This window comes from Mus musculus, chromosome 10, assembly GCF_000001635.26.
Source record: "Mus musculus strain C57BL/6J chromosome 10, GRCm38.p6 C57BL/6J".
In the NCBI taxonomy this organism is placed as follows: domain Eukaryota; kingdom Metazoa; phylum Chordata; class Mammalia; order Rodentia; family Muridae; genus Mus; species Mus musculus.
The window spans coordinates 49,578,362-49,605,523 of NC_000076.6; the positions used below are offsets into that span (position 1 = coordinate 49,578,362).

The 27,162-nt window shown below is 35.0% G+C and overlaps 1 protein-coding gene across 15 annotated transcripts in view; it reads right to left on the reverse strand.

Annotated features, from left to right (window-relative positions):
• Positions 1 to 27,162, reverse strand: part of Grik2 (glutamate receptor, ionotropic, kainate 2 (beta 2)) — a 696,482-nt gene that overhangs the window by 484,682 nt on the left and 184,638 nt on the right. The window lies entirely within an intron of this gene.

The window sequence follows — 27,162 nt, forward strand, 5'->3', positions numbered from 1 at the left end:
ATTATATATGTATAAATAAGAGAGACAAGCAGAGAGAGTGAGAGAGAGAGGGAGAGAGAGAGGGAGAAAGAGGGGAGATTTGTTATAATGGGATGTGTACTTACTTTCTATAAAATCTTAATTATAAGAAGCTATAACAAAAACTTCGGAATTTTTGCCTAATTTCATACTGTTTAGGGGTACTTTTTCCTTTATATTTAAAGATTACTTATTTTAAGACAAAACACAAAGCACAAAATTATCTGCTCATTTTTTATAAACTAACACCAAATTTTCAATACTGAATAATGTCAAGATGTACTGCTTACTATTCAGAAGACGAAATTTCATTTGTCTTCCTTAAGTAAGACATCACAAATCTTTACCCAAATGTAAACATTTACAATAATATTATATCCATAATGATACAATAGTGGTAGTTACATTTTGCCATAATCACCAAATATAAAATTATACTTATGGCCTACTTTATAGAAGATAATTCATGATAGATACTATAAATCTAGCCAACTTTCTGTGGCTAGAGAGGTCATAGTTCCCAAAAGTGAGCCCTGTATTTCTTATTTTTCTAAGGCAATATAAATGTTAACTATTATAAATAGTTATCCTTATGTACAACGATAACTGTAACTCTCACTCATCCTCCCCTCCCCCCTCTGAGCACACGCCAAAAAAGCTTCTTTTTGTAGCAGAGGCTACAACAGACACCATATGTGGTCAAAATACAGAGAGTACCTGACTGTAGGATATACTACCCAGTTAGTGTAGCTACAATACAACAACCACACCTAATTCAGGGAACATTGCAGAAGAAAGTGTAGAAAGAGAAGCAGAATGCTCACTACCAAATAGTATATACTAGACTTGACAGGGATCCTGGACCCATGACATCGCAACAAAATGATGGTCGATATCAGACATGTAAATGACAACACCAGTTGACATGCCAATTTTGTTGGAGAAATTCTATAAGACCTCTTCCCTAGATGAATAATTACAGGTAGTCAATAGCTGCTAGTAAAGGGAAAGACAGTTTTCTCCAAGACTAAAGTCCTGAAATAGGCTATCAAATTCAACGCATACTCGTGCATAGAATTGTTAAAAAATATATTAAATATTTCCATAAATAAAAATGTAGCAAATCACGTAAAATTCAAATTTTGCGAACTCAGAAATATGCCTGGCTCTGCCTCCCGAGTGCTGGGATTAAAGGCATGCACCACCACCGCCCGGCTAGAATTGTTTTTAATTTTACTATATGTTCCCTTTCAGAAGACATAACAGAAACAAATGTTGCAGCTTCAAAACAAAGCCCCTCTATTATCTGACTTAATGCACTGTAAGTAATTCGGTGTGACTTAAAAATGTAGCCCCTCGATCAGTTACTCTGCCTAAGCAGGTCCCCAACCGCCAGCCAACCTCTTCATCCTTGCCTCTGCCTTCCTCTTCTCTGGTATCCTTAACACTTCCTTATATGGAATTAGATGTCTGACCTTAACAGAATCTTTTCCTTATTGTTGGCCTAGTAAATGGAATAAAAGGGGACATAGCTACACATAACTCTTTCCAACCTTTGTCACTGAGAAACAAGTGCTTTAAACATGAATAATATTTCTCTTCCTCCCTTTTAAATTTACACTACTTACTTTCAGCACAATCATACACAAATCAAACTTCCGTGAATGAATCTGTTCATAGTTGACTACTCACATCCTACCAACTGGAGACATGGAACAGTTTACTTATTCTAAAATAAGATAAAAAGTTGGAATTTTTGTCTGAAATACTGAAATGATCAATATTTGATGACAGTGACTTCAAACTCTTTTATCCTTACTCCTCCTTATAAATAATTCAGATAAACATTACTCTCACGAATTATCTCAGTTTTTCAAATATTTAAAGAAATATTTTAAAATATTTGGAATAAGTCATTCTCTACCTTAATTAAATAAAATGAATAATTAATTTTATTGACTTAATCTCAGATTCTAAGATTTATATATTAAAAAACAAAGCATACATTCAAAATATCTTCTTGAAAAGCCACCCAAAATTATTAACTGTAGAGAAAAACATGAATAACTCACCACTGTAACATATTCAGGTTTTAATAGGAAGGAACCTCCCCCAAAATATGTTATTAAACATCAAAGAAAATTTGGATTGATAGCACAAATCTAGGAGTGTATGCGCAGGGTGAGATTAAATTTGATTTATTTAAACATTAATAAAGTAAACTTATAACACACTAACATCATAATAAAAAATAATTACAGTAATAGATGTTACAAAAGTGCTTGAAAAGTGTGCTTGTTAATCTTAGAAAATGATAAAGAGAAGAGAAATAGTGATGTTTTCTTAAGGATGAGACAACATGGACAGCATTATATTTAGAAAGAACTTCCACTATGGTCAAAAAATCATAAGAATTGATAAAATAGTCACTTTAATTTATATCTTATTTCATTACATAACATACTTGAATATTTTTAGTCAATAATACTGTATAAAATTTCAAAATTGTAGAAATGTATCACCAACATTTGTACGCCAACTAAATACTAACTGGATTTTGGTTTTGCTTCTCTACCTGATGACATATTTTCAAATTTGAATTCTTACATATTCCCCAACCTTTTCATGAAAGGATATAAGCACAATTGTTTAAAAATATATACAAATCTAGGATATCAAAAATATTTCTTCTTTAGAAGAATTATGGACTGAACAGATTTGTTCAGCTAGAAAGCAGGAATTTTTTTCTTAAATCCTTTCATGAATTTTTTTTTTCTAAATTTCAGAAGATGGGCAAACAAGATGGAGTCTGCAGACATCTGGAATGTTGAAGGTACAAAGATGCTGTAGTGAGACTGCCAGCCTTGGCTGTTCTTTGTATTCTAGGATCTTAGATGGCTGAAAAGAGAGCTAAATGAGTACATTTGGGAGAACGACTAACACATATAATTAAGGATAGTTGTAGCCCAGGACAAATCATGGAAACACAAACAATCTTTTTGATTCTGACCATGGTAAGAATAAAGACGATAAATTATGCTAAGAACTGAAGGAAGACACAGTAATGAAAGAAATTCCTAAGTGTGTTATTAATTGGCAACTGTGAAAACATCTATTTCCCTGCTGTTAACTAACTAAAGGAGAAAAAAGAGAGAGAGAAAGTTTTGAATTATGACAATAGCCTTATCTGTTTTCTAGAGAATGCCTTTAAGAATAATATGTTCTTTGCTAGATCTGGTGGCATTTAAGTACATAAGAGACAGAAAGAAAGGTTTTGTTGTTGTTGTTGTTTGGGCTTTTGTTGTCTTTTGTTTTTTGTTTTGTTTTCTTTTGTGAATTTGAATTTGAGGCTATCCAGATGAGTTGAGACTATACAAGGAGACTATGTCAATAACAACAACAGTCAGGGTTACATAATGAGACTAGTTCAATAATAGGCAATAATAATACTAAATAATAATAAAGAAATTCCCTTACTTAATCACTCAGTTTTTGGGTTCTTGTTACTATAGAGTAGAAACACTGTGGAATTTAAGATTCTTTTTCCTCAAGGCTGTGGCTCTGTTCCCTCTTTAAATACATGTCTTTCTTTTTCCTAATATTCATTTGTTTGATTCATTTTAATTTTTTAATTAGGTATTTTCTTCATTTACATTTCCAATGCTATCCCAAAAGTCCCCCTCCCCCCAACCCCCTACCTACCCCCTCCCTCTTCTTGGCCCTGGCATTCTCCTGAACTGAGGCATATAAAATTTGAAAGACCAATGGGCCTCTCTTTCCACTGATGGTTGACTAGGCCATCTTCTGATACATATGCTGCTAGAGACACAAGCTACGGGGGTTACTGGTTAGTTCATATTGTTGTTCCACCTATAGGGTTGCAGATCCCTTTAGCTCCTTGGGTACTTTCTCTAGCTCCTCCATTGGGGGTCCTGTGATCCATCCAATAGCTGACTGTGAGCATCCACTTCTGTGTTTGCTAGGCCCCGGCATAGCCTCACAAGAGACAGCTATATCAGGGTCCTTTCAGCAAAATCTTGCTAGTGTATGCCGCAATACCTCTCCTGGGCATATATCCAGAAGATGTTCCAACCGGAAAGAAGGACACATTCTCCACTATGTTCATAGCAGCCTTATTTATAATAGCCAGATGCTGGATAGAACTCAGATGCCCCTCAACAGAGGAATGGATACAGAAAATGTGGTACATTTATACAATGGAGTACTACTTAGCTATTAAAAGGAACGAATTTATGAAATTCATTTTATTTTTAAATAAAGTTTTTAGGCACTAGATAATCACAGAGGTGCCATAGCAATCTTAAACGTGAATAACTACAGAAAAGGTAAATATGTTGTATAATTTCAATTAATTTTCACTAAAAAGCAATAGTCTTCATGTCTTATGAAGTGTGTAATGTAGATTTTACCATATGTGAAGTCACCATCCTGCAGAATTTAAAAAAAATAAATTAAATTAAAAATTTTAATGTTCTAGCAGCATTAGAAGAAAGATAAAATAATTGTTTCAGCAGAGTCATTTATATATAAATCTAGAAATAAGACGAAGATCATAATGGCAGTCTATGATGGAAAATTAATAAAGAAAACAAGCCTGCTTTGCCTAAAGAGAAAAAACAATAAGAACTCAGAAGACGTCAAAGACACAGATATTTAAAATGGGAGGAAGCTAGTGAGGTCAGTGGATTAAGAAAGATGGAGAACTAAAGCATGAAGCTTCCATCTAGAAAGCTGGATAACCATGAACCAATCAAAGAAAATTGAAATATCAAAACTAAACAACTAAGAAAATAAAAAGAAATAAACAATAAAACCTTAAATACAAATACAGTAAATTGAAAACAAATAAGCAGAGCCTCTGAGGCAGCGCCATTTCCGGCTACAGACAACCTGCCACCTTCCTGGTCAGAGCACAGGTGTCCGCACAGTCCGTGAGGCTTCTGCCTCACATTCCGAGGGGGCCACCTTGATTCTGGGACTCCGCAGCGGGCAGTCTGCAGGCCAAAGCAACACAGCTTCTGGGAAAGATCCTGTTTTGGGCCTTCATCTTCGGCCAGGAGGAGGTCCAAACACCAGATAACTGTGCACCTCCCTGAAAGAGGAGAGCTTGCCTGCAGAGACTGCTCTGACCACTGAAACTCAGGGAAGAGAGCTAGTCTCCCTGGTCTGCTGATATAGTGTAACAAAATCACCAGAGGAACAATTTCTAAACAGAGACAACTATAACAACTAACTCCAGAGATTACCAGATGGCGAAAGGTAAACGTAAGAATCTTACTAACAGAAACCAGGACTACTCACCATCATCAGAACCCAGCACTCCCACTTCGCCCAGTCCAGGGCACCCCAACACACCTGAAAAGCTAGACCTGGATTTAAAAGCATATCTCATGATGATGGTAGAGGACATCAAGAAGGACTTAAATAACTCACTTAAAGAAATACAGGAGAACACTGCTAAACAAGTAGAAGACATTAAAGAGGAAACACAAAAATCCCTTAAAGAATTACAGGAAAACATAACCAAACAGGTAGAAGACATTAAAGAGGAAACATAAAAATCCCTTAAAGAATTGCAGGAAAACACAACCAAACAGGTGATGGAATTGAATAAAACCATCCAAGACCTAAAAAGGGAAGTAGACACAATAAAGAAAACCCAAAGTCCAGCAAGTTGAAAGTAAAGTTATAATCTTGCTGAAACAGAAGAAAAGGTTAAAATGATATTTACTTTAAAAAGAATAAAAATGTGCCATATTTGGCAATATTAATACTAGTCAAAGAGAGAATTCCATATATACAGGTATATAATTCCATATATACATATATATATATATGTATCAGAGTAAGAAAATAAGATTTACATTAACAAAAAGTAGTGGTAAAGCAAATAGTCTCCATGTAGACAACTGGACAAGCATAACCATTCTAAAAAGCATCATATGTACAATAAACAAAGATATATGATCAACATCACAATAGTCAGGACACAGAAAGTTAAAATATGATTCAAATAATTTTATATTCCACAAAATATCAAGCTAAAAGGAAAAAGGAAAACATAGATAAATATTACTTTGAAAATCTTGTTTCATAGTCATCTAAAAAAAGAACATTCAGATTTGTAAACTAGCAAATTTCTTTCTGAAATATATAACCACAGAAATGGAAGCAGCATCAGACAAATGTGTACATCACTGTTCAGAGAACTGTGTAATATAGGCATACTTGCAGACTTTCATGCAACACAAGATAGATGTTATAAACAAAACATCAAGTTAAAGAGGCCAGGCATGAAGGATTGGTGATATATAATTTCATTTTTTTTTAAACTTAAAAAGAAATGCTGGTGATAGAAGGAAAATGTGGTAGAGAGAAAACATCAGACATGCTTATATCAGATGAATGTAATATATTGATGTGAAGAATGACAGGAAATTGAAGGGATAAATATTCCCTTCATTGACAAATAAAGTAAAATCTGTAATATTGATTCTCTAAGGAAGTAACAGTTGTTTTATTATAAAACTATATTTCTGAGTTACAAATTGCTATTAAGAGGGCATCATCCTGAGTGAGGTAACCCAATCACAAAAGAACTCACATGACATATACTCACTGATAAGTGGATATTAGCCCAGAAACTTAGAATACCCAAGATATAGGATACCATTTGCGAAGCACATGAGACTCAGGAGGAACGAAGACCAGGGTGTGGATGCTTTGCCCCTTCTTAGAATTGGGAGCGGAATGCCCATGGAGGGAGTTGCAGAGACGAAGTTTGGAGCTGAGACGAAGGGGTAGACGATCTAGAGCCTGCCATATCTGGGGATCCATCCCATAATCAGCCTCCAAACGCTGACACCATTGCATACACTAGCAAGATTTTGCTGAAAGGACCCTGATATAGCTGTCTCTTGTGAGACTATGCTGGGGTCTGGCAAACACAGAAGTGGATGCTCACAGTCATCTATAAGATGGATCACAGGGCCCCCAATGGAGGAGCTAGAGAAAGTACCCAAGGAGCTGAAGGGAACTGCAACCCTATGGGTGGAACAACAATATGAACTAACCAGTGCCCCCTGGAGCTATTGCTATTAATTGCTATTAAGAGGGCATCATCCTGAGTGAGGTAACCCAATCACAAAAGAACTCACATGACATATACTCACAGATAAATGGATATTAGCTCAGAAACTTAGAATACCCAAGTTACAATTTGCAAAACACATGAAACTCAAGAAGAATGAAGACCAAAGTGTGGTCACTTTGCCCCTCTTAGAATTGGGAACAAAACAACCATGGAAGGAGTTACAGAGACAAAGTTTGGAGCTAAGATGAAAGGATGACTATCCAGAGACTACCCCACCTGGGAATCCATCCCATAATCAACCACCAAACCTAGACACTATTACATATGCCAGCAAAATTTTGAAGAAGGAACCCTGGTATAGCTGTCACGTATGAGGCTATGCAGTGCCTGGCAAAAACAGAAGTGGATGCTCACAGTCATCTATAAGATGGAAAACAGGGCCCCCAATGGAGGAGCTAGAGAAAGTACCCAAGGAGCTGAGGGGAACTGCAACCCTATGGGTGGAACAACAATATGAACTAACCAGTGCCCCCTGGAGCTCGTGTCTCTAGCTGCATATGTATCAAAAGATGGCCTAGTAGGCCATCATTGGAAAGAGAGGCCCATTGGTCATGCAAACTTTATCTGCCTCAGTACAGGGGAACGCCAGGGCTCAGAAGTGGGAGTGGGTGAGTGGGGGGTTTGAGGGGGGGTGTGGGGGACTTTTGGGATTGCACTGGAGATGTGAATGAAGAAAATACCTAATTTTTAAAAAATGAAAAGAAAAAAGAGAAATTGTCTTCGACAATATTCTCAATGTTTAATTACTGTGAAAAGGGACCATGCTTTTCTTTTAAGTAACTTAATATTTATTTTATACAGTAAAAAATAATATGTATGTGTGCCATATGTCTTCTTTCAAATTATCTATAACTAGGCTTATTTATTTTACAATGAACTCCATGTAACATTTGATAAGCATGCAGTTCATAAAGAGAGAAATTCCCATAGAATTCACAAATAATAATTAGTATGTAAACTCTAGAGTAATAACCATATAGAACTGTTTGATCTTGAAGCTGCTTCTTAGTAATCTTTATTTGTGTTTATGCTGGACTTACACTAGCATTCATGCAATTTCAGATTTTGGGAATTCTATGGTCACTTATTTTCAAAATCTTTACTCTTCAAGGGATCCAGACAACTTTTGCTGCCTTTCTGGGCTTACATTTAGATTTCACACATAGAAAAATATAATCTAATATAATTGTCCTCAACACTTTTTTCCTTTGTTTTTTTTTTCTATGAATTCAAAGTGGGATGTTGTATTTTTATAGCCTCTATTTCAAATAACAAAATACCTATAGTTGTGTTTTCCAGGCCTATATTAAAAGTTAATCGGCCTCAACATTCTATCATAGCTTGTTGAGGAAGAAGGGGTGACTCATAGGATAATGACATCGTTTCACTACTCTGTTTCTCAGACACAAGAGGACTAATTGTAAGAGATTCCTGGCTTACACAGAGCAAACAATACTGAAACATTTCCCATAAGACTCTGACTCACAAACATCATTGCCCAATACTAAAATGAGAGACTTATTAATAAATTGCTGAAACCTTGCCAATGCTTTTCTTCTGTAGATCAATATTAACTACTACAGATGACTCTCTGACTTGTAAACCTATGATGAATGTGACAGCCAACAAAACCTCTAACCCCTGAGACTTTCAGGAGGTCCCATCTTAAAGTGGGCACAACCACTGTATTACAGATTTTTAATTAAATATGATAGTCAATGTTCTGAACCACAAATAACCCATTGCTCTCCGAGAATATGTATTAGTTTTCTTAGTAAATTGTTATATGAAAACTATTTTCCATGCACAATGGAATAGATATCTCATCATTTGTAATTTTGTAAAATAACTATTGGAAAGATAAAAAAAAAGTTGTTGTCTTTAATTTTAAATAGTCTGTTGTTAAACTGTATGTATATATATTTTTTTCTTTTTGTAATTATAATGAAACCATATGATTTCACATTTTCTTTACTTCTCTCCAAACTCTCCATAAATTATGTAGTGTCTGTCTTTCTTATTATTTTAACATATACCTATGTGCATACACAGACATTCCTAAATATAATAGCATGCTGAGCCTACATAATGCTACTCATATATGGGTTTTCAGGTTGACCATTTGGTATGGGATAACCGATTGGTGTGCTCTTCCTGTAGAAAAACTATTTCTCTTGCTCTCAGCATTCCTTTCATTGCCTAACAGTCTTCATGTGGGGTTGAAGCCTTCCAGGCTTTCCTCAGTCACTTCAACATATCTATTGTTGCTTTCAATATTTGGCTCATGCTGAATATCATGTTCGTGAGATTTCATTGGTATAGTTTCTAAATACTTTAGATGTAAATGACATTAGATAAGTAACTTTTATCCCCAAGAAAACAATCTTAGTTAGATATAGAAAGCTATATAATAGATAATGATACATATATAGATGATTGACAGATAGATGACAGGTAGATAGATAGATAGATAGATAGATAGATAGATAGATAGATAGATAGATAGATAAATAATAAATAGGTGAGAGAGAAGACAAAATATATTGTTCTGACAAATTCCTTCCTGAAAGCATTCAGTTATAACATGTAATAAAATCAAAAGTAGAGAAACATTAATTATAACCTAGAATATATGAGAATATATGTTATTTAATTTTCTGAAAGTCCAAACTTTCATTCTAAAGGTCTAGAAGAGAGAAGGAAAAGAGCAAGAACTAAATTGTCTATACTTATTTTACAATGATATATTGGAAGGCTCTCCTAATTTATCATTATTTAACCTACAAGTGTATATGTGATATAATTTTAAGTTGTTAATGCATGTGAAATGATTACACATAATCAAAATTTTCTTTTATTCGCCTTATCTTGGTAGTTCATTTGCCTTTTGATTTGATATTTCCTTCACTCACATGTCCAGTAAAGGAAAACTTACTGTTATTCTGAAGCCATCCCTCCTCACCTCTCTGGAAAACTCTGGTTTAAAAAAACAAAAGCTCTCATGGTGTGCTTATATATTCAAGTCATTTGTCAATACAAGACATACTTATACATGGCTTTTACTTAATCATAAAATTTTTAAAAAGAAACTTTATCTTCCAATTGTATTTCCTTATTTAAATCCAAACTTTTGAATGTTTTGGTTCTCATATAAGCTTTCTTTTTTTATTAGATATTTTCTTTATTTAAATTTCAAATTTTATCCCCTTTCCTAGTCTCCCCTCCAAAGATCCCCTACCCCCTACCCCTGATTCCCAACCCACCCACTCCCATTCCTGGTCCTGACAATTCCCTATACTGGGGCATAGAGCCTTCACAGGACCAAAGACCTCTCCTCCCATTGATGACCAACTAGTCCATCCTCTGCTACATATATAGCTAGAGCCACAAGTTCCACCATATAAGCTTTCTGATTCTTCAATTTCTTGTATACTTCCCTCAAACAATCCATAGATAAGTGAAGAATTCTAAATGGGTTCTGGCAATAGAGATTATAATATGGCTTGCCTAATAATAAAAAAGAAAGTTTTTGATAATAGAACAAACTCTAGCAATACATAAAGCTCATATAAAATTATAGAAAAAGACTAATATTTTGATGTACTGGATTTTTTGTCTTATATTTTTATATGTGATTCTGATTAGTATAATTTTCTTAGAGCTGATATAATTTCTTCATTGAGACTATTCAGATTTTCATTTTTTTCATAAATTGTTGCTACTAACTGTATAAAGGGAGAACATGACCACTCTAAGTTATCTTTGAAGAAAAGGTTTTTATTGTAGCTATATAAGACAGTACAGCCAGGGGCATCTGGAAGAGTCCAGAACATGAGGAAAAAGTACTATAATAAACATTGCCAGTAAAATGAGCCAGGCCTTGGGGGGGGGGGGGGACTGGAAGGACACCAAGAGAAAGGTGGCAAAGAGAGCGCCAAGTGAGAACAAGCCCTACACTAACTTGTTTACCTTTAAAATCCTAACTCAAGTTACTACAGCTGCATGGACTACTCTATTTCCTCTCTGTATTCAAGTGAAGTCTAAATCTTCTTTGCCTAAATGAGATACAAAATGTATAGCAAGAGAACATTATAGACAAAGCCTGAGGTCATCTCTTCCTGAATACTCCAAGGCTCTTCCGTTGATACTCTAGCTTATATTATATGCTATTCTGTAGTGGTTTGAATAAAAATGGACCCTTAGGTGCACAGCTTTGAAATTTTGGTCAGCAGGACCTTCTTGGAATGTGCTCTTGTTGAAATAGGTATGGCCTTGTTGGAGACTATCACCTGGGGTGGGCTTTTAGGTTTCAGAAGTCAAGCCATGCCCAGTATCTCTATCTGCTGCCTGTGGATTGTGATGTAGAATTTTCAGCTACTTTTTCAGCATCCTGTTTGCCTGAATACGGCAACACTCTGACCATGATGATAATGGACCAAGCATATGAACCTGTAAAGTAGCCAAAATTAAGAATTTTATTTCATAAGAATTGCTGTGATCATGGTGCATCTTTACAGCAATAAAATCCTAGACACATTACTCATGCTAATGGTATTAAGTTTCCATCATATCTTCAGTAACATTACTGTAAATTTTTCAGATACTTGACTAAACCCAACTGCACTCTTCCATGTAGTAATGTATCTTTCCTGAATTTCCCAAATTCCTGTCTTCCTATGGCTATTGTAACTTAATTTTACATATTATAGCCAGTATTTCTAAAGGGCATTTTTAACTCGCCATCCTATTAAATAAAATCTTTCCATTACTGCCTAACTTTAAGCTTATGACTTCTTCAGAATTTATCCCCAGATTCCTTTCTTGCCTGAGACCCACAACTATATCAAGCCACCAACCACTCTCCGATTCTTACAAAACTTGCTGTATTAGCTAGGCAGTATCTGACCCTTAGAATCCTACTCTGTATTCCACTTCTCCTTATCTTTTTTAACACAAACTTTGTCTCCAACTTAAAAATTCCTGGTGATCTTTTTCTATTCAAATTGTACATTTTGTATTTCTCTTTACCCTGCTTCTTTCTTTTTTTTACTTTCTCCTCTTCCTCCTTCTTCATTGTAGACCTGCATAAGTGTGGTCACTAATAACCAGGTTACAGGATCAATATCAGACTGTCTTGAATTCTTCTCTGCCAATAAACTTGCTGCAAAAGTTTGAAATTTAGCCTTAGGCAAATTTTAAGACAAAGGAAGAGCATAGAGTTTACACTTATAGGTAAACATAATAATGGTTTTCATTGGGAACCACTATTTAGAAGCAAACTGATAAGTGTTATACAGAACAAAGATTTATGTGACACAGAGCAGAAAATTGTTTTAAAAATGCAATTTACTATTAACCAGACTTAAAGAATCTTGAGATTTTGAAGAATATCTGTATGAATCCTACCACTTATAAATCTACTTTCCAACCTCCATAAAGCCCACTGTTTATTCTTCTATATTTTAATAGTTCCAGTTCTATCAAATACCGCCTCCCTCTTTATAGCCATGGTTCCTTTTAATACTCTTCGTTGACAGGGAAGATAATCTTTAAATTCCTGGAATTCATTTGAACTCAGCCTTACAGTGTACATTTAATAAATTTTCGAACAATAATCCCCTCAAGCTGAAGAGTAAGTGTGTTCAAGTTATCAACAAAATAAATTGTCAAAAGTTTATAGTTGAAATTAAAATAACCTAAGAGAAATATTGGATACACCTATTAAATGGCAAATAGGAGACTCAAATGGATCCTATTGTGACATTAGGAATGGTTGCTTATAATGAAGAGAGTGTGTAGAATAGACTACAAAATTTCTAATTCTAATTTAGTAAAAGTTCATTTTAAAAATCTTATTTTTCACTACTCTCAGCATATTATTTCCTGGAAAATGAATATAAACTGAAAGACTTCAAGGCAGTTGTTAGGAGATATATAGATGAAAACTTCATAAAGACAATGATTGTTCAAATGATTATTCATGTTATCCTTTCTAAATATCTACTTCTAAATTGCTTTGTAGGAATACTACCTGAATAATAAAATTAAATAATAGATATTTAGCACAGAAATAGTGTACACCTACATGAATCTTCATGCAAAAAAAAAAAAAAAAAAAAGCTTAACCACAGTCTTTCATGGAGACCAGATTCTAAAGAAATCATAAACATGTAGTCAAGTCAGAGACAAAGAAAGGAAAAACCAAAGATCTACATTTGTCAAAGAAAGCAGTATGTTTGCTAATGGATTTCTATTGACAAAATGTATGATTTGAATAGAAAATGATCAACTGAAATATAAATGCAGTGTCTTATAATCAAATGAAATTAATTGGGGGCCTTGTGGGTTCTTCACGGGTAATAAGACCATACACAATTGTACAAGCATACATACATAAACACACACACACATACACACAAATACACACACATACACACACACAGAGAGAGAGAGAGAGAGAGAGAGAGAGAGAGAGAGAGAGAGAGAGAGAGAGAGAGAGAGAGATCTACAAAACAGATTTTTAATTAAAAATTACAACACTTCAAACTTCTCATGAGAATTGAACTGTAAGTTGTAAGATATGAACTTAAAAGTGTTTACTTTCTGTATATGGGTGTTTTGCCTAAATGTGTTGTGGTTGGACCTGGTGCTGTTTGTATGCTGATACTAATTCTGCTCTCCTGAGAGGGGCTATGGACAAGGAGTGAGTCACATACCCAGGTGACTTGTGAACCAATCCTCTAACGAATAAAGGAGCCAATCACTGGGCAGTAGGCAGGACTTCTGGGTGGGACACAGGGCAAGAGAAAGCAGGAGAGAGTTAGGTCTTTTTAGATAGGGAAAGCATGAGGACAAGATGTAGCTACTAGTGTCTACTGGTTTCTTTTTTTTGGAGGGGGGGAAATATTAAGTCAATTTATTTTCAATTCAATATTATATTATCTTATACCCAATGTTAACAAAATTTGACTAGAAAAATTATCAATATTTTCAGCAGTGTTATGGTACATAATTGACTTACAAAATTTACCAGTCTTTTTTTTTTCCATTTTTATTAGGTATTTAGCTCATTTACATTTCCAATGCTATACCAAAAGTCCCCCATACCCACCCATTCCCACTCCCCTACCCACCCACTCCCACTTTTTGGCCCTGGAGTTCCCCTGTACTGGGGCATATAAAGTTTGCAAGTCCAATGGGCCTCTCTTTGCAGTGATGGCCGACTAGGCCATCTTTTGACACATATGCAGCTAGAGACAAGAGCTCCGGGGTACTGCTTAGTTCATATTGTTGTTCCACCTATAGGGTTGCAGTTCCTTTTAGCTCCTTGGGTACTTTCTCTAGCTCCTCCACTGGGGGCCCTGTGACCCATCCAATAGCTGACTGTGAGCCTCCACTTCTGTGTTTGCTAGGCTCTGACATAGTCTCACAAGAGACAGCTATATCTGGGTCCTTTCAGCAAAATCTTGCTAGTGTATGCAATGGTGTCAGCGTTTGGAAGCTGATCATGGGATGGATCTCTGGATATGGCATTCACTAGATGGTCCATCCTTTCGTCACACTTCCAAATTTTGTCTCTGTAACTCCTTCCATGGGTGTTTTGTTTCCTATTCTAAGAAGGGGCAAAGTGTCCACACTTTGGTCTTCGTGTCTCCTGGTTTCAATGGCGGATCCGTCAGGATTCTACACCAGAGGATTTAGATTTAATAAGGCTTAGAAGATACGGATGTTAGTTGCTGCGCTCAACCATTGAGTTACCATTGTTTCTGAACTAAGTTTGTGTTGTATTTTCCTTCACAAAGTGGCTTATCTGGGTTCGAGAGAGAAAGGTACTGTGGCAAGGCGTGGGTTTGCCTGAGGTACACCACCAAGACCAGGGGGGATTTGATGCACAGGGTTGGCATAGTAACGACCTGCCAGTGGGACCCTAGAGAGACTTTGGAGTACTGACTCAGAGTCTCCATGAGATAATAACAGGTTGGCCATTGCCCTCCAGTACATGTCTGGCCAGGTCGCCGGGGCAGAAAGTAGAGAGTTGCCGGCACAAGCACGGGAATGTGCTGATTGGATTTTTAATATTTCCCACAACATTAACGCATATATGTCTATATATTACTTATGTGGCTGGTGTCTATGGTGGCCAAATGAGGGCATGGAGCTGAGTTACAGGTGATGTTGTGCCACCACGTGGGTAATAGAGATAGAAACCTGGTCCTCAAGAATGGCAGCCCATGCTCATAACTACTGAGCTCTCTCTGTTTCCTCGAGTGAGCTTTTACAAACATTTCTTCTATCACTCATTTAAGATATTTACAAGGATGTAGACCTTTATGTAGTTGTTCAAGTTCGAGGCCAGCCTGGTCTACAGAGTGAGTTCCAGGACAGTCAAGGCTACACAGAGAAACCCTGTCTTGAAAAAACATAAAACAAAAAACAAAACAAAAAACAAACAAACAGCAACAACAACAACAACAAAACCTACAGATCGTTCTACAATATCACACAGTAGGTACTTAATCTTTATTTCTTACATTAACATAATTTTATTGATTTTCGACAATCAAGAAATAGGTTTGGAAAAAAGAAAATATTTGAATCAAAATTCTATTGACAGAAAACTGAGCTTTAATAAAAGTAGTCTTAAACATTATCTGTGTGCAAATATCATCATTATGCAATATTTTTTTTTTTTCGAGACAGGGTTTCTCTGTATAGTTCTGGCTGTCCTGGAACTCACTTTGTAGACCAGGCTGGCCTCGAACTCAGAAATCTGCCTGTCTTGCCTCCCAAGTGCTGGTACTAAAGGCGCGCGCCACCACGCCCAGCTTATGCAATTATTTTAAAAGCCAAAATAAATCTCAATTTAAATGTACATATATTGGTGTGTTGGTTATGTGTAACATTATAATATGCCAAAGAACAGTATGTAATCATTAAAATACTTAGATGTCCATTTGTTGTCAAGGAATTTGTTCAGGATGTATAGTTAATAAAACAGTGTATAGATGACACAGAATAAAATAATAAAGCCTTGGAGTTAGTTTTCTTTCCTCATAGTCCAGCTTAGTGATTCTGTCATGTTGCTCACAAGCCTGGGAAATTACTTAATTTTGTCTATTTTGCTTTACTTATGGAGAAAATGCTAAGTTATTGCAAGCACTGATACTGTCTTCATAGGATTTTGAAGACCAAGATAATTTCATTAAATTCTAGTTATTCCATTTTACCTTAATACATTTACTTTTATGGAAAAATTAAAATAAAATGAATAAACATATATAGAAATATTCCTTAAATATCCCTTAAATAATATGAACAATAACTATCATGTTCAACTAAGAAACAATGCTATTCTCTTGAAGCTAGATGTGGCTTATGATTAAAACTCCAACATTTAGGTGGTGGAATCCGGAAAATTAAGAAGAGTACAGGGCCAGTTAAGATTATACAGTATGCTCTGGGAGGAAAATACTTGGACAGAATTAAAAGGAAGAGAAATTTTAATCAGAAAAATATATCCAAATATTGGTTCAAGTATTCACTACAGGAATTAATTACATAGGCTTCATAAAACAATGCCTTTAAGGTTAAACAAAAAGATAATCTACCTTTATAGTGACACTTGTGGGGCAGGCAAATATAATGTCACCTTTGCATCCCAGATTATAGGAATGATTTGAAATTATGTTCAAACTTATAGCGAACTTAAAAAAAGAAAGAAAGAAAAAAAAAGAATGCCTGGGAAAACAACGTGACCTATTCCCCTAAAAAGATACAAAAAGCTAGGAACAATTTCATTATATAGCATTGTTACATGAGAGCAGGAGGAGAGAGCAAGATTATGAGGACGAAGGAGGACAGCAGAGTAGAGTAAATTTGAAATTAAAAGGGAACTTAGAAATTAAGAGAGCAAAATGCAGAATACAGAGAGAAAGCAAGACAAAGAACCCACAGAGAAAGCAGAAAGAACAGGAAGGTTTATCCTTATCATTGGGGTAGAATAGTTTTATTTTATTTTATTTTATTTTATTTATTTTATTTTAATTTAATTTTGACCTAGGTGAATTATTATTATTATTATTATTATTATTATTATTTTATTTTTTCGATTTTTATTAGATATTTTCTTCATTTACATTCCAAATGCTATCCTGAAAGCCCCCTCTTCCCTCCCCCTGCTCTGCTCCCTTACCCACCCACTCCCACTTCTTGGCCCTGGTGTTGCCCTGTACTAGGGCATATAAAGTTTGCAAGACTAAGGGGCCTCTCTTTCCATCGATGGTCGACTAGGCCATCTTCTGCTACATATGAAGCTAGAGGCACAAGCTCTGGGGGTACTGGTTAGTTCACATTGCTGTTCCACCTATACGGTGGCAGACCCCTTTAGCTCCTTGGGTTCTTTCTCTAGCTCCTCCATTGGGGGCCTTGTGTTCCATCCAATAGATGACTGTGAGCATCCACTTCTGTATTTGCCAGGCAATGGCAGGGCCTCACAAGAGAGAGCTATATCAGGGTCCTGTCAGCAAAGTCGTTCTGGCATACGCAATAGTGTCTGGGTTTGGTGGTTGTATGTGGGATGGATTCCCCGGGTTCAGAGCTAAGAAGGAAAGGCCATCTAGAGAATAGTTTTATTTTTAACAGCAAGGTAAGCTTAGTCTTACTAAAGAGGACAAAGCTTTTGTTTTTTTATTTATTTATTTTTTTATTTCTTAAAGACTTGGGCTTAATTCATTTACCAGTAAAAGGATAGAGGCCTTTTCTTTTACTATGTAATAAAAATTATAGCACATTTTTCATCAAGAATGAATGAGTCCTTTCTGCACCGGCACTAGGGTTTTTGTCCATATGCATATGTAAGTATGGATATGTGTGTGTGTGTGTGTGTGTGTGTGTATTTATGTAAATATGAGCTAAGTAGTTGAGCCTAACTAGAATGCATAGAAGGTGTATGAATATTTATGCATGAGTTTGTATATGAATGTATGTGAGTTTATGCTATTTGCTTGTGTAAAAGTTTTTCTTTCTGTGAGTGACTCTCTTCTCCAATAAAAGTTTATTGTTGCAAACCTCCCTCCCACCTGACTAGTGAGAGGAGAGACTTCTGGGCAAGAAGGAAAAAAAAAAAAGCCCTAGCAATTAATCTTTTACTTAATCCCCTGCTATTTTATGATGTGGTGCTAAAAGCCGGAGCCTGCAGTTTTGGCCTCAGAGGAACTGAGAGTGATGGGCCAGGCTACACTGCAAAATAACTTAGAATCAAGATAGATAAATTATTATTATAATAAAAGCAACCCTAATATCTTGCAAAACCAAGTCTTGCCCCCACAGACATTCTTTACATTGGGCTCCCTTCAAAAGAGAACCAGAACTCTGACAGCCCTGTGCTTAGTGCTTGCAGAACTAAACTTCATTTAAAAGGAAGCAATGATAATAGTATTATTTTTCATTAAGTTTTACCCTATAGAGGTTGGCTGCTTAGACCAAAATGTATCAGGCATATATAGATTGAAGCTAGAGAACCCCACCAGATGAATGTCTTGTTAATAAAAGCCTCTATGGACATTATTGATGCCTTAAGCATCTTCCATCTCCTCTAGATGCTTACATTGCTATACAAGTTACTATAAAGTATAACTTAATTGATTTCAACAAAGACAGTGAATTCCCTTGATAAGCAGCAGAAGACTGAAGAACAACCATGGGTTTCTCTGATGGTGAGTTAGAAAGTGACAGATTAAAGCAATGCTTTCAAGCATCCCCATTTGCATAAAGCCATACAGTTCGGAAGAGTGACATTTAGTGTTTTACAATTCAGAAATCAACCTCCATTCTCTGTTTCATTTATCATACCAGATGTTCTGATTATCATTCCCTGGTCATCATCTACGTGTGCATGTTTATATAATTATGAGAGAAAAGAGGTTAAAACATGTGCCTAATCCAATATTGACAGAATGAACTGATAGAAGGTTTCATACTGAGGAATCAAGAGACAGAGAGAGAGTAAATGTAATTTCCATAAATATACATAAGCAACAACCAAAATTCTTTTCTAACTCAACCTTCAAATATGGATTCTTCCCAATAGACATATGAAAAGCAACGTACATCTGTATCTGCCAGGTATCAACTAGTTGGAAACAGTCTAAAGGCACAGGAGGAATTTGCACTGCATTTATAGAATGCCATGAATATGTATGCCCTAATTTGAGTAAAAGTGCCATTTGTTTTTCTTCTCACATACCTCTTTGTCCCACAGAAAATGTGACGCAAAGCACACATGGAGAAAAGTTGAGAGAAGGCTAGTCACAGGCACACTCACAGAATGAAGATAAACACATAGTGGTACAAATGGGAGGAAAGATATTTTTCCTCTGAAGCAGTAAGGATGTTTAGACTATTATATACACTGCTTGCATCTTAGTCCACCTGAGAGTTTTATCTACTATCTCTTGATAAAATTGGACATTCTACTGATACCAAGGAATTCTATGTGTCTCATTTCAATCTTATGGAAATTGGAAGGATAAAAATAAAAAGCATTAAGATTTCTTGTAAAATATATATTTCTAAATGTTATGCGCATTTGTGTGAATCAGTGGAGACATTTGTACATATGAGTACTGGTAACCACAGAAGACAGAGGTATAAGATTACCAGGAGCTGCAGGTTTTTGTGAGCTGCTACCTTAATGCTGGTGACAGAACCTGGGTCCTCTTGTAAGAGCAGTGACATATTTTTAACTGCTGAGAGATCTCTTTAACCCGAGACCAAGGTTCTAATCCCATTTTTGACAGTAACTAACTGAGCACTCAGCTAGTCAATTAGGTGCTCTTTGCCTGGGTTTACCTAGATGTGAGCAGAGGAACTTCAAGGATCAAACGAAGGAGAGATGTTTGCTGGTCTTTTCATCTGTCCAATTCCCACACCCCGCAAAAAGCATAGAACATAGAAGACATTTATTAAACCATGATGAAAATAAAAGAGTGGATAATTTAGAAGAGCAATAAATAAGATTCTTAACAGTATAGATTCTCTGTGACATTTTGTAGTTTATTTTCATGGCAAGCAAAAGTGCCTTGTTCAAAATCACACAGTAGAGAAATAAAGAAAACTCAAACTCCAATTCTTCTAATTGGAGGCATCAAACAACCCTGCTGTATTTAGCATATCTACAAAGATACTAGGTAGATTATATAAACATGTACACATATATAAACATCTTGCTACATAGACAGAATTGAGATGGAGTGGCATTTAGGAATTCAATTTTAAATTCAAACTTTATTTTTCATTGATTCTCTCATAGAATCTGCCTGTTCTATAAACCTGCCAAAAGTTAGAAGAAAAAAATCAATGAAATTATTCCATCTAATAATAAAGATGAAAAAATATCTGAAATTGTGAGCCCTTCTCCTTTAGATATTGCACATGCTGTTTCTCGAGTTTTCTAGATCTACTTTAAATTTAAAGGTTCATGGCCACCAAAAATGGTTTGTAGATTCACAACATTTAATTGCACCTAAAAAGGAAGCTATTTAATATTATGGTTTAAATATTATATATTGCAACATAAAACTATAAGATTTTGCTTATCAAAATAAAATACAATAAAATAGAAAAAGCTGTTCAGTATAAAATTGGTCATTACATATTTATTTCAATAAAATATTGGCTTCTTAAACTGTCATTATGTGGATAATTAACCAATCTTCTTATCTTCTAATAGCCCTTAGTACAGTGAACAGCATAGCTGATCAGTCTCAGCTCTAAAATTTCCATTTGGCCATTGACCATGAATATTCCCGGAAATAGAAACTAGCTATTTTTCTTAGAGGAAATATTTATTTCTGCCTAATCTTGGTATTTATCACTTTGTTATAAGCCTTATTTATTTTAGTTAATATTTCCTATGTATTAAACTAAGCTAAAAACCTCATGGTTCATCATGACAAACAGAATTTCCTTTCACTTTAAATGTTTATTTATTATTCATCTCAGTGGTTATCAATATATGTTAGACAAATCCATACCCATATTCTTCCTGTCACATGATGATTAAATGCTATAGCTAGATTTTATTTTGAAATACTTGAATCAGAGTTTTCAAATAGTATTAAATTCTTAAGTAGAAGCAACAGATTAAACCTGACTTTTAATTTTCTTGAAATAAAGTGCAAAAAAATTTCTCTACACTGTAGAGAGGTAAATTCTCAATAGATTTCAATTTTAGCTACCACATAAATAAACTTTATTTTGTATATTTGATATCTTCATTCTATTAAATTATATAAATATATAATTGTAAAATTATAATTAGTATAATTATTATAACAGTATCTGCCCACACATAAAACCACACTAAATAGAAATACAAATGTAAAACTTAAAATAAAAACTGCTTCCTGTTTTTTAAGCAATTATAAAAGTAATTATGAAGAAGATTGTTGGTCAAATATATTAAATATTAAATTCCCAGTTTTTAAAAACCTAGCTCATAGATTTTGTTTTACTGATATATTCATATAATGCATAGTTTTCTAATATCATTTAACCTACTAATTGGGCTTCTGACCCTTTCATCAGTGAAGCAGAGAACACAAAGAGTAGAATTCATTACAAATTCATAGAGATCCTAAAGCATGAAAAGATACTGTTTATAATACATTTGTGAATTATTGTCAGTTTATGAAGGATCTTTTCCAAAAGAGAGTAAAAGTAAATATCACATTAAGTTATTGCATTATCCTTGGACTTTGTTGAGGACTTAAAGCCTCTTCACAGTTCCAGTCTCAAGACTTCTCTGCCCCTGCAATTAAACAGGTTTTATTTCTCTTCTGATGGACTTCAGTATTACAACCAAAAATCCCATTTATAAAATTGCCTGTGTATGGTCTTCTCTCTTTCAATAATGTACAAGACTTAATGCATCAAACAGACCAGGTTTCTTCCCTCTTCCTTCATAACTCTAAAACAATGGCTGTTTTCCTGCAATGGCTGTAATTATACCACTAATATCAACTACTTACCTGCTTTGTCTTCATGTGAATATACTAGAATTTGTGAATTATACTCTGTGCAGTAGAAACTGTTCCTGTGTATGTTCATTCACTTACTTTTGAACTCTGTACCTACTAAATTTACTTAGGGTTTGAGATCATTCACAGAAGACAACGCATCCTTTGGCCTTATTCCTTCCAATACCAAGTTAAAATGTCTCCTGAGAGGCTCTGCCGGAGCCTGACTAATACAAGGCAGATGCTTACAGCTAGCCATCAGACTGACCAAGAGAACCACAATGGAGGAGTTAGAGGAAGGACTGAAGGAGCTAAGGGGGTTTGCAAACCTATAGGAAGAACGACAATATCAACCAACCAGAACCGTCCCCCCCAGAGTTACCAAGAACTAAACCACCAATCAAAGCATACAAATGGAGGGATCCATGGCTCCAGCTGCATATGTAGCAGAGGATGGCCTTAACTGGCCTCAGTGGGAGGGGAAGCCCTTGGTCCTCTGAAGGCTTGATGCCCCAGCATAGGGGAATTCTAGGGTGGTGAGACAGGAGTGGATGGGTGGGTGAGGAAGCACCCTCATAGAAGCTGATGGGAGGGAGATTTGGATAGGGAGTTTGTGGGCGTGAAAGCAGAAAGGGGTTAATATTTGAAATATAAATAAATAAAGTTACCAATAAAAGTTAAAATAAAAGGGAGGCAGAGAGACTCTCTTGGGTAAAAAAAGCAATGATGTGTATGGAACAGAATACTGGTGGGGAAGAAGAAACCATGCTTGCCCTGAGAGCTGCATGATAACTTTATTATTTGGTTTCCTTGAGATTATAAGTACATTTATCAATCCAAATCATCCCATATACTGTTCCTTGCTTTCTTTCAAATTCCATGTCTTTTAAAAATTATTATAATTCTTAATTTTGTTTCTTACTATTTGTTCAAAATATTAAAATCAGAATCACCAAGTAATATATATATATACATTATCACGTTCATTGCAGCCTTATTTCAAATAGCAAAAATAAACAAGTGATAAACAAAATATAGATACAGACACACTGTAGAAAATTATTCAGGTTTAAAATATAGAAATTCTTATTGGTAAGACCTTAAGGGTTTAGCTTCTAATGTTACTAGGAGAAACAATGTCAGCAAGCTTCCAGATCCTCTGACTCTTATTATCTTCCTGTCTCTTCTACGGCAATGTTCCCAGAAACCTCGGGTATAGGTTGTAGATGTATCTATTGGGCCTGAGGTCTTCAACTACTCATTATGATTGGTTGTTGTCTTCTGTAAAAATGACAAATATTAGATAACCTACTTATGCTAGAATGCTAGTATAAGCAATATTTTTTAGAGATAAGTTAATTTTTTTATGTAAAACGATGGACTTCTAGTAAGTTTGGGGTAGAATAATGAAAAGTCAGCAGAATTCTCAGCAATACCATTCATTCATTTATTTTCCTGAGGCTGACAAGAAAAGGGAGACAATAAGAAAAAAAATCTTTATAATATAATACACAGTAATGTGTACGTAATTGGTCAACTGGAAATCCCTGGTTGTACAATAGCTGAAATATTTGTAAAAGTAAACTAAAATCAGTTAAAAAAATGAAGTTAATTGCTCTGTGATTCATAATGCAAAGACTATTAGACCCACTTACAACTTTTAACAAAACAGAAATAATATTCAACACCAGATCCCTGCTTTGTGGAATTGCAGCTGAGATCCAGGTGATCAAGAGTAAGAAATATAAATCAAGTCTAGGCAGAGCAAGAAAGGGGGTCCAAATCATGAGATTTCAAGGGACAGAAGCAAAAGAAAATCAGAACAGAGATAATGAAAAGAAAAAAAAAAATGTCTTCAAATTTGAGAGGGTAACAAATTGACTTAATTTGATTCCACAAGGTAAAGAGCTGAAAAGACGTTGAAGTATATAAGAAAATGTATAGGCATGCATGTAAATAAGTATTTAAATATAAGCATGTGTTTCATGTAGACAGATAGAGTTGTATACAGATACAATTATATTTAGACAGACAGAATGACAGATCATGCGGATTAGGTTCCAGTAAATAAGGTTTTAGGAAAAGTATGAGAGTTAAGCATTTCTGCGACATTTTGCTGGAACACAACACATGTATAGCAAAGACTTTCGTGTGAGTAAGAATCTATGAACAGAGGCCACAGATCAAACAGTTCTGACATCCAGAGAGTTCAAACTCTGGTTCCTTCCTCTCCCCTGCTCCCTGTCTATTGTCTACCTTCTGCTCTCTTTCTCTCGGTCTGTCCTCTGCACTTTTTATTCTTCTCTTTTGTTATCTCACTTTTTACTCCAATCATGTTCTCAAAACTCACTGCTCAAAACTTCAGGATGTTCAAATTTATTGAAGTACTTAAGTATCCCACTTGAGGTTTCTCTGTACTTTTACCCAACTGCACTGAATATTTATGTTACCCAAAGCTCACACACCTACCACTGCCCTGATCAAGTAGCTTCCAGAGTTTACTACTTTGCATAAATCTTTTCCTGGTTCTTATTTATGTACAAAATTTGTGTATTCTCTCATGAATGCTGCACAAAAGTCCCTGCAGTTCCTTGGATTTTAAGTTACAAATCTTGCTTTACAAACAGCTTATATGTTACTGCTTCTGCCTCATTATCACGTACCCTGTGAATTTTTGCCATCTGGCTTTGCCTTCAGAGTACAGTGAATTCTTCCTTAGAAACCACCACTAAAAAAAAAACAAAAACAAAAACAAAAACAAACAAACAAACAAAAAAACTCAAAAAACTTCAGTAGCTAATGTGTATTTTCTTCTTTAAAACATTTCAGTAATAAGTTTTGTTGTATCGAAGTTAAAACTTTTTTCTTAGTTTCTGAGATTAAAAGCTTTACTAGTGTTGAAATAAAACATGTTCTACTCTTCTTGTTGAATTGTTTTGCCATTTCACTTTTTAAAATAAGTTTTCCTCTTTTTGTATGACATAATCTTATCTACTTCATGCTCTTATACAACAAATCCATCACATACCATATTACCAGTGAATACGGCCTAAGAAGACAGACAAATGTTTTTCATATCGTTCTGTCTCCAGTATCCATTCTAAGTCTAATATTAAGTATAGCTTAATAGATGTATTATTTCTGAAAGAAGACCCAGAGGCCACATATTTTGTTTATTTTAGTTATTTCTCATTTTGCAAGAAAAAAAAAATAAAGACAGAATACCACAGCCTTTTGAATGTTTGGATTTATCTTTGCAAACCAACTCAATTGTATTACAATTTTTTTTGTATAACTTTCAATATTGTACAGTATCATAAGAAAGGGAATGTCTTGTAAACTAAGAAAATATATTATGAAATTAATTATAGAATTTGTAGAGGAATTATATTCACTTAAATGTAATATCAAATATAAAACAATTTATAGTATTATGCTTACGTGCATATTTTCTGAGATTTTTTTCACAATATATATATATAATTTACATTAGGGGCACACTTATTTGAGGAAATTGTTATTGTACAGGCACTTGAAAGTTCTGGAAATTAGTATAAAATGGTAAGGAGAAAAGCTCATTCCCTTACCTTCACTTACAATATACCCAGATGAAATAAAGTTGTCTTTGGCTCAGAAAGAATACTTTGATAATATTCAGGCAAAAATGAGAAAGTCAGTATTCACAGTACTTGAGTCTTCTTTTGGTAGTAAAACCTATAATACCTAAATTTTTGAGATTTAACTCATCTCACGAAACTTTGCTCATGTGTTTCCCATTCTTCGTTTTATAGGACTAGAAATAAACTGTTTGATTTACTCTCAAAAGGGAATCAAAATAAAACAACAAGACTAATGCATTCATATCTAAACATGGAGATAAAAGTTCTAGCTGTGTTCAGTTAACTGAATGCCTAGAGAAGTCAGACAGATAGGGAAAGAATTCTATAAAATATAAAATCTATGAAAATCCCAAGTGCTACTATGATCATCTCATGATAGCATATTATAGATAATGAAACTATATAAAACATATGAAGGTCTATGGGAGAACAGAATGGGAGGAACCATGCTAGAACAGAGGTAGTAGAAGTCTGTTTTTTGAAGCTTTTATTTTTGGTATAATCTTTGATTTTTCATTGTTTTCTTTATCTGTTAGCTCCTTAAATTTTACTGTTTTCCATATCTTTTTTTTTACTATTTTTATTTTTTACAATTTAGTCATTGCCTACTTCCTGATCTTCCCCACAGTTCCTCATCCCATTCCTCCTCTCGCCTGCCTCTAAGAGGATGCTCCCTTCATTTATCAGGCCTCCCAACTCCCTGAGGTCTCAAGTCTCTTGAGAGTTAGGCTTTTTCACCCATTGAAGCCAGACCTGACAGTCCTCTCCTATATATGTGTTGGACCTCGGACCAGCTCATGTATGCTGCTTGGTTGGTGGCTCAATGTCTCATAGATCTTAGGGGTCCAGGTTGGTTAAGAACTGCAGGTCTTCAGGCTACCCAATCTCCCCTTATCTACTCAATATAGTACTCAAAGTTCTACCTAGAGCATTAAGAAAACAAATGGAGATCAAAGGGATACAAATTGGCAAAGTAGAAATAAAGGTAACACTATTTGCAAATGATATGATAGTATACATAAGGGACCTTAAAAATTGTACCAGAGAACTTCTACAGCTGATAAACAACTTCAGCAAAGTGGCTGGATATAAAATTAACGCAAACAAATCAGTAGCTTTCCTTTATACAAATGATAAAGGGACTGAGAAAGAAAATAAGGAAACGACACCCTTTAAAATAGTCATAAATAATATAAAATATCTTGGGGTAATGTTAACCAAACAAGTGAAAGATCTGTATGACAAGAACTTAAAGTCTCTCAAGAAAGGAATCAAAGAAGAGCTCAGAAATGGAAAGATCTCCCATGCTCGTGGATTGGCAGAATTAATATAG